Raw genomic sequence first — 14,172 nt, 5'->3', positions numbered from 1 at the left:
GAGTGACCTTCTTCTAGGAACTCAACTGCCTCAGTGTTAATACTTTGTTAAGGGCAAAGTCAATGTTAGCCTAACATTAACGGCAAAGGCAAAAGACAACCTTAGCTTAACATTAGCCCAACCCCCAGGATCCTATGTCTCCTTTAACATATAAAAATTCCTTTGGAAACTTCTTTTATCTCTACCCCCCAAAATAAAGGTTAGCAATCATCCACCAAGCATATGGCCCACTGATATACACCTGATGAGGGAACGGAGGGCAAGTTGAGGACAGGGCAGAAACTGACACCCTGCAACCCTCCCCCCCAAGGGATGTACATGACATTCCTCAGGCACTCCTGGCTGCCCTAAAGGACAAAGAAATTGTTAACCTATAGATACCACAATCCTGCAAGACTTAAGTCTCCCTCAGTTTACAAATGTGTTAGCAGTTTACAAGAATGAAGCATTTCTATCAATAACCTAGCTTCTGGAAGGGAATGTAGATACAATTAAATGTCCTTATAATCTGCAGCCTCCAGGAAGTTCCCAACCATCTTAATGTTAATAATGCCTTCCTAGAGGGAAAAACAACCTTAACTTGACAATGGCAAGGCCTCCTTACCCTGTGAGTCTTCTTTAACATATGAAAGTATTTCTCAACCTCCCTTTTTCCTTATCTCCCGGAACCCCATGGTATATAATCAGCCACCCCTCACAACCCCTGTGCCGCAGCTCTTTCTGCCCACGGGTCCTGTCCCCATGCTTTAATAAACCACCAATTTTGCACCAAAGACGCCTCAAGAATCCTTTCTTGGTCGTCGGCTCTGGACTCCACCCCACTGAACCTCACCTATATCCCACAACCTCATCACACCTAAAGGGTCTCATGACTAAGGGTTTACTAGAGAGTAGTAAATGACCTTTTCCTAACAACAGCTAGCCCTTCAAGGTCCTGGAAACCTTTCTTCCAAATTCCTTAGAGATTTACGCTGTCCCTAATCCTCTCCCAACTTGAAAGTATATAATCAGTCACCCCTCACAACCCCAGTGCAGCTCTTTCTGCCCGTGAGTCCTGTCCCTGTGTTTCAATAAACCATCTCTTTGCACCAAAGACATCGCAAGAATTCTTTCTTGACCATTCACTCCCAAAGCCCAACATTTTCACATCAACATCAACCTTTGCAGTTTAGACTTGAAACAAACACCTATTAGTCCTATGACTTTAGGCATTTCTCTGTGCCTCACTCAGCACCCCAACTCCAAAATGGGGATACCTGGTAGGGTCACTGTGAGATCTGAATTAGTTAATATAAGTAAGCACTCAGAAGGGAGCCTGACACACACAGTAAACACGGAATCATGCACCCTTAATGGAAACAATATCACCAACAGGGCAAAAATGGTTCTTAGAGGTAAAGGAAAAGAAACTTACAATTTTTATGGATAAAAATTTATATCCAATACATAAACAGATAAATAGTATATCTATGGTATTAAAATTTCATAAGGGGGGATTAGAAAAACTCTAGGGGCGCCTGGGTGGCACAGCGGTTGAGCGTCTGCCTTCGGCTCAGGGCGTGATCCTGGCATTGTGGGATCGAACCCCACATCGGGCTCCTCCGCTGGGAGCCTGCTTCTTCCTCTCCCACTCCCCCTGCTTGTGTTCCCTCTCTCGCTGGCTGTCTCTATCTCTGTCGAGTAAATAAATAAAATCTTTAAAAAAAAAAAAAAAGAAAAGAAAAACTCTAAAAGGCTGCTTAAGAGGGGCAAAATGCAAAATGCAAAAAAAAAAAAAAAAAGGCTGACGAACTCGGCCCTGCACAAGACCACCTACAGTGACAGTGATGACACAGCCCAGGCGCTCCAAATGGCCGAAACACAGAGATGGGCTCTTTCTGAAACATGGGTAGCTCCCCAGTCTAGGGACAGGTCAGTCCAGATTGTTTCTCCAAAACCCCCATTCCCTTCCCAGGCTGTTCCTGCTGCGATGGGTGGGGCTAGCTAGGCTGAGGAAATGCTTCCTGCCTCCCTCAGCTAGCAGCACCTTTATGGGATGCCAGCCTTCACCCCCATCCTTGTTTTGCATATTATTAAAGCCAAATCATGCGGATGTCTGAACTGAGAGAATTTTACTTTTTTCCCCTTTCAAATCTATTTTGAAACTGATGGATGTGTAAAAAAACACATGCAATGTAAATTAGCCTCAAAATGACTGATTTTTCAGTAATTCTGAGAAAGAAAAAAAAAGAAAGTGTTGCCCTCAGAAGGTGTCATCTATCTGCATACAATTTGGGTTAGAAAAAGAAAATCCTTATCAGTACTTTATTATATAGCTCTCAACCCAGCGCCAGGAAACAGTGTAATTTGAGACAATGAATATCATCAATGCCATGAATTCAATGTAATTGTATTTCATTGAGAAAAGGAAAAATGTGTCTCCTGGCATACTTGTGCGTTTGAGTGAGGAGAAAGGGAACGACGAGGAGCAAGAGCACTGTACCATCTGGACTGTCAGAATAAAGATGAAAAATAGAACAGCCACTCACCCCGGCATTGGGAATTCAGTCACACACTCCTGAAACACGAAATATGAACACCATTAAGCTAAGGTCAAAAGAAATCAGCTCGAGGCTGGTTTTTCTCTACAGTCCAGCCACCCCTTAGTGAACACCTCCCTTGCAGATTCTCTCCCCCTGCTGAAGCTTCAGCCCTTGTAACAGAAGAGGTGAAGACTCCACCTGTAACGGTCAGAGTTGGGGCTTGAACCCACCTTCCCTGAGTCTCATATTCTAACCCTCTGGCTTTCAACAGACTGAAGCGGGTTCCACTCAAAAAAGGAAAGGATTGGTGCACCATGCTAAACAGTCCAGGTGGAAAGGCTTCAGGCATGGCTGGATTTAGGGGTTCGAACAACATGGTCAGGGCTCTCTCCTGCCTTCTGCTCTACATAAGAGCTCAGCGCTGACGCCTCAGTTTGGGGGGTAGGGAGATGAAGGCTGATTGGCCCTAGGTCATGTGGCCGCCCCAACAGTGCGGGGAAAGAGAGTGAAACCTTCTGAACTGAATGGGCTCTCCCAGAACAAGGATTAAAGGACAAAATATAGTCCTCTCTATCATCCAGGGAAAAAAGAATAGCCCATGCCCCTCCCCCATCCCCTCGTCCACCCAGCATGCCAGCCTTTCTCCCGGCTCTGCCCTCATGTTCTTGCCATGATCTGACATGACAGCATAAACTGACTGATTTCTGGGAAAGCACAATCCTATCACCACACCCTAGTACCCAGAAGAGTCCCTGGCACCTAACGGCTGTGGAGTATTTGTTCACTTCAACGAATGAATGAATCAGAAACACCGAACCTGCCCTCAACTAGAAATGACACGGTTTAGGTGACAAGGCGTGCTCCAGGGGAGGAGAAATGACCAGCACTCTCAGTAGGCGCTTCATACACGCTCAGCAGCGGCACACTCGGCAAAGTGGAGAACGACCCCGTCTCCCACCTCTCCCAGCCCAAGAATGGCAGAAAGCGGATGGATTCCGGAATCTGTTCCACGTGGTTGGGACGAAGACCGATCCGCCCTCGCGGGTGGTCGCCTGCGATTCAAAATCCAGAAACGTTGGGGCGCCTGGGTGGCACAGCGGTTAAGTGTCTGCCTTCGGCTCAGGGCGTGATCCCCGCATTATGGGATCGAGCCCCACATCAGGCTCCTCCGCTGTGAGCCTGCTTTTTCCTCTCCCACTCCCCCTGCTTGTGTTCCCTCTCTCACTGGCTGTCTCTATCTCTGTCGAATAAATAAATAAAATCTTTAAAAAAAAAATCCAGAAACCTTGTCAAAGCGAATTGCCCAATGCCCCCCCCCCCCAACCCCGCCCTGGAAATCCTGGAGATTCCCATTCTCTAAGTCTTGGGTAGAGCCCATGAGTTTCTAACAAGTCCCCGGAGGTGCCGCGTGGCTGTGTTAGGAACCGCACTGTGAGAAGGAGCTTTCCCAACAAGACAGCGTTTTCCAGCTGTACTCCAGAGCGGCGGGCAGCTACCGGGTGGCAGGAGTCCTTGGAAGGGTACAGCAGGAAGCAGCCTCGATGAGCTGCATTTGCAAATGTTATTACTTCCGTCCCAGAGGTAAGCCTTGAAATGCAGGCTGTGGCGCCGTTTCCCCCCAGCAAACTCCCAGGCAGTGCAGTATTCAAACTGTGGTCCTCTGACCACTAGCCTCGACCGCCTCCCCCGCCCTCGGCCCCAGCGTCTGTTGAAAGGCAGGCTGTGACTCAGGGCCATCGGGGATGGTTTAGCAATCACACGAGGGTTTGTGTTTGTGTTTTTTTAGATATATAGAAGGATTTATTGTGAAGGATTGGACTCACCTGAGTATGGAGGCTAACTTCTCCCCGGCTCCCAATCTGCCGGCTGCAAGCTGCACGCCCAGGAAAGCCGCTGGTACAGTTTCAAGTTCAAGCCCAAAGCCTGAGAACGAGGGCAGCCAGTGAGGGAACTCCCAGTCAGAGTCCTGAGAGCCAGAAGTCCCGGTGTCTGAGGGCAGGAGGACATGGACGTCCCAGCTCGGCAGAGAACAGATTGCCCCTTCCTCTGCCTTTCTGTTCTGTTCAGGCCTTCAACAGACCGGAGTTCTGCCCGCCGGGGTAGGGCCATCTTGTTTGCTCAGCCGCCTCCCAGTCGCGGAGGTGGCCGTGAGAGCCAGTGGCCCGCCATGCCTCCACGACGGCGACCGCCAGAGCCCCAGCCCGGTCAGCCATCTTAGATTGAACGGGGGATTCTCATTGAAATGTTAGAACCACTGCCCCACCCCAAGGGCTGCAGGGTTGCAGCAGAACGTAATTAGGTCTGTAATGAATATTCTGTGAGTCCTCTCCGAACCAGGGCTCACAACCACACACGCAGCCCATCTGAGGGTGAGGGAGGAAGAAAGGGAAGGATATCCCCACAAACCCCTGTGAGATGTGTATAACTAGCCGCATTTTACAGATGACTAAACTGGGATTCAGAGAGGCTTAATAACCCACCCAGCTAATAAGGAGCAGAGTCCAGATTTAAACCTACAGTGACGACTCAATATACCGCCTCTGTCTCCCAAATTGGACAACGGAAACCGAAGGCAGGACAATAACTGGAATGGAGGGCTCAACAGGACCCAGAAGTGTCTGACATCCAGAGTAAAAGTTCAAGGGGAGAAACTGTGAGGAAGGAGAGCCTAAGGAAGCCGTCATCTGGGAAACTCCCCATTGTGCAATGCACTGTGGGTGCCCAAGTTGCACCTAGCACTACTGGGTATCTCCCCAAATTCACAGCAAGCCGAAAGCAACCTCACAACATGAAAATTAAACCACCCACCGAACACCGAGAAGACTTGGTGCACTTCCCGTAGAGGAGGTCTACATTTTCCCTTTTCTTACCTACCCCTTGTTCTGAAACATCACCATCTAATAGGGCAGCTTGTGGTATTTTCCTAGTCTCACGCTCAGAAACCGAGACCCCAAGACACATGGCATTGCAAGTCTTCACTGAATAACTATATGAAAGAGTTTGCTCCCGGGAGGAAGACCCCATAGAGACACCCGATGCCATCATTGTCATCGTCACTTACTCATGTTTCAATTAGGAGCACACATCAAGAGTTCTATACAAGATTCCAAAAGACCATGAAATTACATTTTTGCACGCTGAGTTTAAAACATGCCAACACTGTTTATTTCTGTGCCGCTGGTTGTTAAAACTGTATTTTTTTAGAAGTTACCGCTAGAAAAAGTGAAGCAAGAGTGGCCTCTTGTGGAAGTGACGACACCTACAACAATTTGTCGAGCTGGAATGGCACAGGGTCTTTTGAAGCCCGCTGGAGGGAAATGGCCTATTTTCCGGGTGGTTTTTGAAAGGGCGTGCCTAAAACCTGAGGCCACGCCCAGCAGCCTTTCCTCCAGGCCATGAAAAGTTGCATCCCTCCCTCCTGTCCACCGCCGGCCTCCCCACTCCACGCTCCGCAATCGCCCAGGTGCGTCTCTAGCAGGTGTTCAAGAAACATGCTCTGAGATCCAGGGTTCGACTAGTTTTCCCGGCATTGTGTGGTGTGGACCACTGTTTTCTTCAAATATCACTCTCGGAGCGGGGGAGGGGGGAGGGGTGGGGGGGGTTGCGCATACAACTTAAAGACCTTCCCTCCTGGACTCCAATCCAAAACTGCCAACCCACTGACAAGCCCTCTTCTGGGTTTGTGTCCATGGAAGGAAAAGGAAGACTAAGGCTAGCATAGGTCAAACCAAACTAAAAGGGTTGAGGGGGGCCCAAAATCCTTGGTAGATTTCTCCACTAGATGCATATGATTTTATTTTTCCCCGTTTTGCCCAACATTTTGCCCCTTTTCACACGGTAGCAGAACAAACTGAATTATGACTTCTTTTTCACAATTTGGGAGACCAGTTTCACCTACGATGTTAAAATTCTTGTATTACAAAATTTGATAAGCACACTGAAGAACATCTAAAACATAGGGACCATATAAAGAATAAAAATAAACAGCCAGCCAGCTAACAAGGAACCCAAGATAAAAATGGACGTTGCCAGCAGCCCTGTGTGCCTGTTCACCAACATATCCTCATCACACTCATGGATGGCATGACCCCTCTGCTAACTTCCACGATCATCATTTGTTTTTTTTTTCTTTGTAATTTTCCGCATGTGTTTACACACCTAAGCGATAAATTCAGCTTGAGTTGCTTTTGACCGGTAAATAAATGGACCATTGTGCATTGCATCTCTGCTCTATGATCTCCCAATATACAGATCACTACTTTTGATGGACGTTTGGGTAGCCTCTCCGTTTTTTGCTTTGGCAAACCATGCTGCTACGAACCATCTCAGTAAGTGTCACCAGGTTCTCACATGCAGGGAATCCTCTAGACTAGATGCCAGCAAACATTTTCTGTTTGTCAGAGAGTGAATATTCGGGGTTTTGTGAAGCAGATGGTCTCTCACAACTATTCAACTGTCATCGTATAGGAAAAACGTGTGTGACCAAATGGAAACGAATGAGCCTGAATGTGCTCTAATAAAACTTTATTTAACCATACAAAACCAGACAAAAACTGGCGGCAGCTCGGATTTGGACCATGGTCCAATAGTTTGCTGACTCCTGTTAAAGATGACTTCCTTAGGCGTGACCTTGCCAGGGCCACCCCATGGCACAACTCCATGGCACCCCCACGAGGTGCGGTGCACAGCCCGGCACCACCAGAAGCTCGGCCACAGTGCGTGTTCCAATCAACTCTGCTGGGTAACACCAAGCTCCGCCCCCAAGCAAGTTTGCATTCCCACGAGCAGTGTGGCAGTGTCCCCATCACTCACATCCTTACCAGTACCTGGTATCCTTAATTTCTGCCAAACCCCTGGGTGTGCAAGAATTTTGTGTTGCAGTTCACTGAAACATAGCTGAGTCTTGAGTTCATGTATTTCTGACAGAATGACTGCTTTCTGTTAAACTGAAGAGAAGACATTTCTCCTTGGGCCCTTAAGTGGCAGAAGAACATAGTTTTGTATCATCCTCTTGCCCCTTCCCCCAAATCCATGCTTATCCACTGCTGAGGCAACTGTTTGGGTCACTCAAATCATGCCTTTGAACTTGAAAAGATCCTCCTACTAATAAAAGACAGGCAACCAAGACTGGTGGTTGAGGCTGAGGCTGTTTTTGTGGAAGACTACAGACCATACTAAAACCTGAAAAATAAAAACCCTACTAATGAAGGAAGCAGAGTGAGTGGCTATCTCCGTGATTCTTGGGGACCCTTAGTTCTTGTAAAGCAGAGCTGGTTGGAGGAGGTGAGAAGTTCAGGGTCCCCATTCTTTCCCATACTTAACTGGAGCTACAAGTTTGCAGGGTTTGGTTTTGTTTTTTTCATCTGTTTTATAAATTCAGCCACTACATTATATTTTATTTGAAGAATTTTATAAGCTCTTTAAAAAGGCTACAAACCAGACTGATGAATCACAAACCTGTACCCCTGAAACAAATACATAATATGTTAATAATTAAAATTAAATTTTTAAAAATTTAAAAATTAAAAAAAAATTTTAAAAAGGCTACAAACCACTATTCAATGTTTATCAACTTACAGAGAGCCAACACGAAAACTGCCCCACATGGAACCTATATGATACGGCCAGAGGCTCATACCCTGGGTTCCGATTCTGACTCTGCCACTTCCTGGCAGGGTGACGCTGGGCTGATGCTACACTTTTCTGAATCTGTTTCCTCACGTGCAAAATGGGAGTAATGACTAAAACTCCCACCTCAGCTTAGTCCAAGTGTTAACTGAGATAATGACTGGGAAAAGCTTGCTATGGTACAGGCATGAAATTTAAGAAATGAACACTAGCTATGGCGATCTTAGTTTTTAAAAAATGTAATCGGGAATATAGTGGAATGTCCCTTCTCCAATTCTCCATAAACTCTTCAGGCTCAGAACCACTTGTCTTCTAGTGAAGAAGTAGGTTTCGTGTGGCTAGACAATGAGAGGCCAAGGATCCAATTACTTTCTTTGCTTTCACTGCCAGGAAGCTGAGGGTCTATAACCAGGGGGTTGAGGGTTTATGTCAGAGAAGGGGTATACAAATGTGAGACACAAAATATATACAGATTGATATAAGTATAAATACAAAGAATAATCAAAACGTATATAACCAAAAAGTGTAGGAAAAGAGGTAAATCGGGTAATTTTCATTAAACCATTATAATTCGTATGGAATGTTATTGTATTTGCCAACTTTTTAATATTTGTGATTTGTTGTGATTTTTTCTCATCCTACATACATATTTACTTTTGCATTTCTAATTTTAAGTTCATAATTCTTTTTTTTTTTTTTTGTAAAGACATCCCTCCAAAACCCGGATCACCCTCCTGTAAAACATGGAAAAGTTCCTTTGTACTAGAGGATGCTCCAAGGGGAAAGCTTTAAGCAGGATTCTCAAACAGTGGTCCCCAGATTGGCGGTAATCAGGCTCACCCATTTTTGATGGCTGAGTAATATTCCTGTGTGTGTGTGTGTGTGTGTGTGTACCACATCTTCTTTATCCATTCATCTGTTGATGGGCATCTGGGCTCTTCCCACAGTTTGGCTATTGCGGACGTTGCTGCTATAAACTTTGGGGTGCAGGTGCTCCTTCGGATCACTACATTTGTATCTTTGTGGTAAATCCCTAGGAGTGCAATTGCTGGGTTGTAGGGCAGCTCTATATTCAACTTTTTGAGGAGCCTCCATACTGTTTTCCCAGCTTACATTCCCACCAGCAGTGTGGGAGGGTTCCCCTTTCTCTGCATCCTCACCAACATCTTGCCATTTGTGACCACATGGATGGAAGTAGAGGGTATTACGCTAAGCAAAATAAGTCAATCAGAGAAAGACAAGTATCATTTGATCTGACTCATACATGGAATTTAAGAAACAATACAGAGGATCATAGGGGAAGGGAAGAAAAATAAAACAAGACAAAATCAGAGAAGGAGTCAAACCATAAGAGACTCTTAATCATAGGAAACAAACTGAGGGTTGCTGTAAGGGAGGGTGGCGGGGGAAGGGGTAACTGGGTGTTGGGCATTAAGGAGGGCACGTAATGGGGCACCCAGGTAGCTCAGTCAGTTAAGCGTCTGCCTTTGGCTCAGGTCATGAGCCCATGGTCCTGGGATCGAGCCCTGAGTCGGCTCCCTGCTCAGCGTGGAGCCTGCTGCTCCCTCTCCCGCCTCCCCCCCTCCCCCGCCACTCATGCTCTCTCTCGCTGTCTGTCTCTCTCTCAAATAAAATTTAAAAAAAGAAAAAAAAAAGGAGGGCATGTGATGTAATGAGCACTGGGTGTTATATAAGACTGATGAATCACTTACCTCTACCTCTGAAACTAATAATACACTATATGTTAATTGAATTTAAGTTTTAAAAAAAACATGCCTCCCCCCCCCAAAAAATCAGGCTCACCCAGGAGCTGATTAGCCATGCAGATTCTCAGGCCCTGCCCCAGACCTACTAAGTCAGAAGCGCTGCGGCGGCGCCCAGCCATCAGTGTCTCTGCAACCACTCCAAGGGACTCCAAGGAACTCTGAAGTCTGACAACTGCTGTCTTTAAAGGAGTTTCCAAATCCTCACCACACACAACATAAAAGTACGCGTGTGTACTTTCACCAAAATGGCTCGGCTTGAGGCTTGACCTGTGACCTGCCGGCTCTCAGCCCCCAGGATCCCTCTCCAACGTGGTGGGCGGGCCTGCCTCTCACAGACCCAGAATCTCAGCGCTCTGTGCGCACAGCCCTGGCGTGTAGAAACCTCTGGAGCACCAAAGGGTCCGCGGGAAATATTCCTCAGGAAACAAGCTGCCTCGTGCCTTCCTGGCTTGTTGGCAGCAGGGCCTCGATCGGAGGCTCGAGTGCCTCCTTCTGTTCCTGTAGCAAACACAGCAAAACTTTGCACCACCGCGCTCCATGCTAGGATGCAGACGGTAGAGGGCTCGCGGGTTAATGAACACGTTTAGCAGGACCGAAAAATGAAATCAGACTTTTCCCGTCAGCAAATAAGCCCGCTAGGGCCAAATAGCTTGAAAACAAGGACTGGCTTAGCCAATTAGGTTACATGGTGGTTATTTCCTCTGAACTGTGTTAAGACTACAGCTCCAGGGTTTGATGTAAATATATTTAAGGGAGGTGACAAGATGAAGGCATTTATATTTTAAATGTATTATCGAGATATGTCAAAGCTAATACTAATTTTCTAGCACTTTTGAGTATTTCAGGTTCTGTAAGATGCCTCTACATTTAAAAATAGCAGGTACATGGGAACGCACGCTGGTGCAGCCACTCTGGAAAATAGTATGGAGGGTCCTCAAAAAGTTGAATATAGAGCTACCCTATGACCCAGCAATTGCACTCCTAGGGATTTACCCCAAAGATACAGATGTAGTGATCCGAAGGGGCACCTGCACCCCAATGTGTATAGCAGCAATGTCCACAATAGCCAAACTGTGGAAGGAGCCCAGATGTCCATCGACAGATGAATGGATAAAGAAGATGTGGTCTATATATACAATGGAATATTACTCAGCCATCAGAAAAACTGAAATCTTGCCATTCGCAACAACATGGATAGAACTAGAGGGTATAATGCTAAGCAAAATAAGTCAACCAGAGAAGGCAATTATCATATGATCTCACTGGTATGTGGAATTTAAGAAACAAAATAGAGGATCATAGGGGAAGAGAGGAAAAAATGAAACAAGACAAAACCAGAGAGGGAGACAAACCATAAGAAACTCTTAATCATAGGAAACAAACAGGGTTGCTGGAGGGGAGGGGGTAGGGGGATGGGGTGGCTGGGTGGTGGATAGTGGGGAGGGTATGTGCTATGGTGAGTGCTGTGAATTGTGTAAGACTGATGAATCATAGACCTGTACCCCTGAAACAAATAATACATTTTATGTTAATATAAATAAATAAATAAATAAATAAATAAATAAATAAAGCAGGTACAATGAATAATCATTTGATAAATCTTGAAAGACCTTTCTGGGATATATTTTATCTAAGAGAATGACTCTAATAACATAATAACAAATCCTTTTTGCAAAGGGGCTTTCTGTTGGTTGGAGGGAGGGCGGGCTCACTGCCTCTTGCACCCCCCATGCTGGCACAGAAAATATTCTGATTTGTGGAATGCAGTGCAGCTTCTGGACGTCTTGATTCTCAGAAGCGGGGAGGGCCACGGTGCCTCAGGCTGGGGTCCCAAGAATCCAGAAGCAGGTTTGCTGCCCTATCCCGACCTCCACCTTCCCCCTCCATGGGAGGGGCCACTGGGGTCTCAGAACAAGGATTGAGCAATATCCCTCTGGAAAGGGCCCAAGGTAGCCCCCACAGTAAAGACCCCCTTCTCTCCATCCTGGGACTAGAGCCAAACTATTTATCTAGTACTTAAGAGAACTTGAAGTCACGGGTTCAGGGTGGTTCCACTGTGACCTAGGGCAGGGTTGCTTACCTTCCAGTGGCCTCAGCTGTAAAAATGGAACAATAGAACTTACCTCCCAGGATTTTGGTGATGCTTGAATATGGTAGGCTTTAAGCCACATGTACACACACACACACACACACACACACACATACACGTTGGAGGCCTATTTGTTTGATGTGCCAGTGAGGAGCTGACTGTGCCAGGCACTTGCCCACAATTCCCTGGGGAGTGTGGGGCACGGGTATCACTCCTAACCACCCTGCACCTCATGTTCTGGCATCGTAAGATGGACAGGACGGCAGTGTATTCTGTTGGTGGGAACGCACGCTGGTGCAGCCACTCCGGAAAACAGCATGGAGGTTCCTCAAAAAGTTGAATACAGAGCTACCCTACGACCCAGCACTACTAGGTATTTACCCCAAAGATACAAATGTAGTGATCCAAAGGGGCACCTGCACCCCAATGTGTATAGCAGCAATGTCCACAAGGGCGAAACTGTGGAAGGAGCCCAGATGTCCATCGACAGATGAATGGATATAGAAGGTGTGGTTTATATATTCAATGGAATACTACTCAGCCATCAGAAAAACTGAAATCTTGCCATTCGCAACAACATGGATAGAACTAGAGGGTATAATGCTAAGCAAAATAAGTCAACCAGAGAAGGCAATTATCATATGATCTCACTGGTATGTGGAATTTAAGAAACAAAACAGAGGATCATAGGGGAAGAGAGGAAAAAATGAAACAAGACAAAACCAGAGAGGGAGACAAACCATAAGGGACTCTTAATCATAGGAAACAAACAGGGTTGCTGGAGGGGAGGGGGGTGGGGGGATGGGGTAACTGGGGGATGGACACTAAGAGGGCACGTGCTATACTGAGCACTGGCTGTTGTATGCAACTGATGAACCACTGACCTCTACCTCTGAAACTAATATTATCTGTTAATTGATATTAATTTTTAAAAAATTTTTAAAAAACAACCAAAAAAGGTAACATACTATTTTTAAAAAGGAGAAGAGAAAAAGCACAGCCGTGCATTTTCCTGATTAAACTGACATGAAGATGGTAGCTGCTGGCAGCTCACCGGCTCTGACAAAACGTAGCTCGTCCTGCTCTCACAAGAACCTGCGAGTTAAGGTGCTAGTGTCCGGCTTTGCAAACGAGGAAACAGTGTGAGACCCTGATCCAAGCTGCTGACCCAGAAGGACAAGCCTGGGGTTCCAGCCCAGGCCTCTTGGTGCCAGTCCACGTTCTTATCCCTCCTCAGCGTCCCTGTGTAAAAATCCTGCAGCTTATCCTGGGAATCAAATCCAACTTGACCCTAATTGTAGGAAACGCACACACACAGCTACTATGTGCCAGGGGCCATTCGAAGTACACTACACGGCTTAATCCACCCAATCTACCTTTTTTGTGTAAGGACGCTGCTGTCAGTGCATGTAATAGACGGGGAAACTGAGGCCCACGAGATTATTTACCTTGGACAACTTGGCGCAAGGCTCACCGGTAGAGGTAGGACTGTACCTCACACAGTGTGGGTCCAGAGTCCCCCTCTCAGCCCTGGCGCTCCCCTGCAAAGTCAGGAGAGGATGCTCCAGGACACTCGCCACGGCCCCTCTCAAGGCTCTTCCGCTGCCCCCTTGGCATTGGGGCCCTGCCTAGCCTTGTCAGGTGGTTATAAACCCATGAGACTTCATAGACACAACTACCACCGACCCTTACAAAGCAGCAGGGTGTTTTCTTTTTTTTTAAGTAGGCTCCACACCCAGCGTGGAGCCCAGTGTGGGACTTGAACTCACAACCCTGAGATCAAGACCTGAGCTGAGATCAAGGGTCAGACCCTTCACCAACTGAGCCATGCAGATGCCCCCAGCCAGTGTGCTTTACGACCAGCAATGTACTTCTGATCCCAGGGCTCCCTTCCTCTCCTTGCCGCAATTCAGTTTTTTAAAAGCCCCATCAGAATTGCCTAGAACACAAAGGTGGGACACCAAGGTGTCACAGGGGCAGAATCAGCCATCTCTTCCAGACCTCATCGCAACTCAGGTAGCAGTAGGGAGGGAGCCATCCCGCTGAAACCCTCCTGGCTCATGCCTCCCCCAGACCATGCACCCCACGCTGACCCCATGTGCCATTACCCCCACTTAGCCTCCAAGAGGTCAGGAGAAATGAATCACCTTGCTTAAGATAGTGGAGA

Source organism: Ursus arctos, unplaced genomic scaffold, assembly GCF_023065955.2.
Source record: "Ursus arctos isolate Adak ecotype North America unplaced genomic scaffold, UrsArc2.0 scaffold_14, whole genome shotgun sequence".
In the NCBI taxonomy this organism is placed as follows: domain Eukaryota; kingdom Metazoa; phylum Chordata; class Mammalia; order Carnivora; family Ursidae; genus Ursus; species Ursus arctos.
This window is presented reverse-complemented; position numbering follows the sequence as displayed.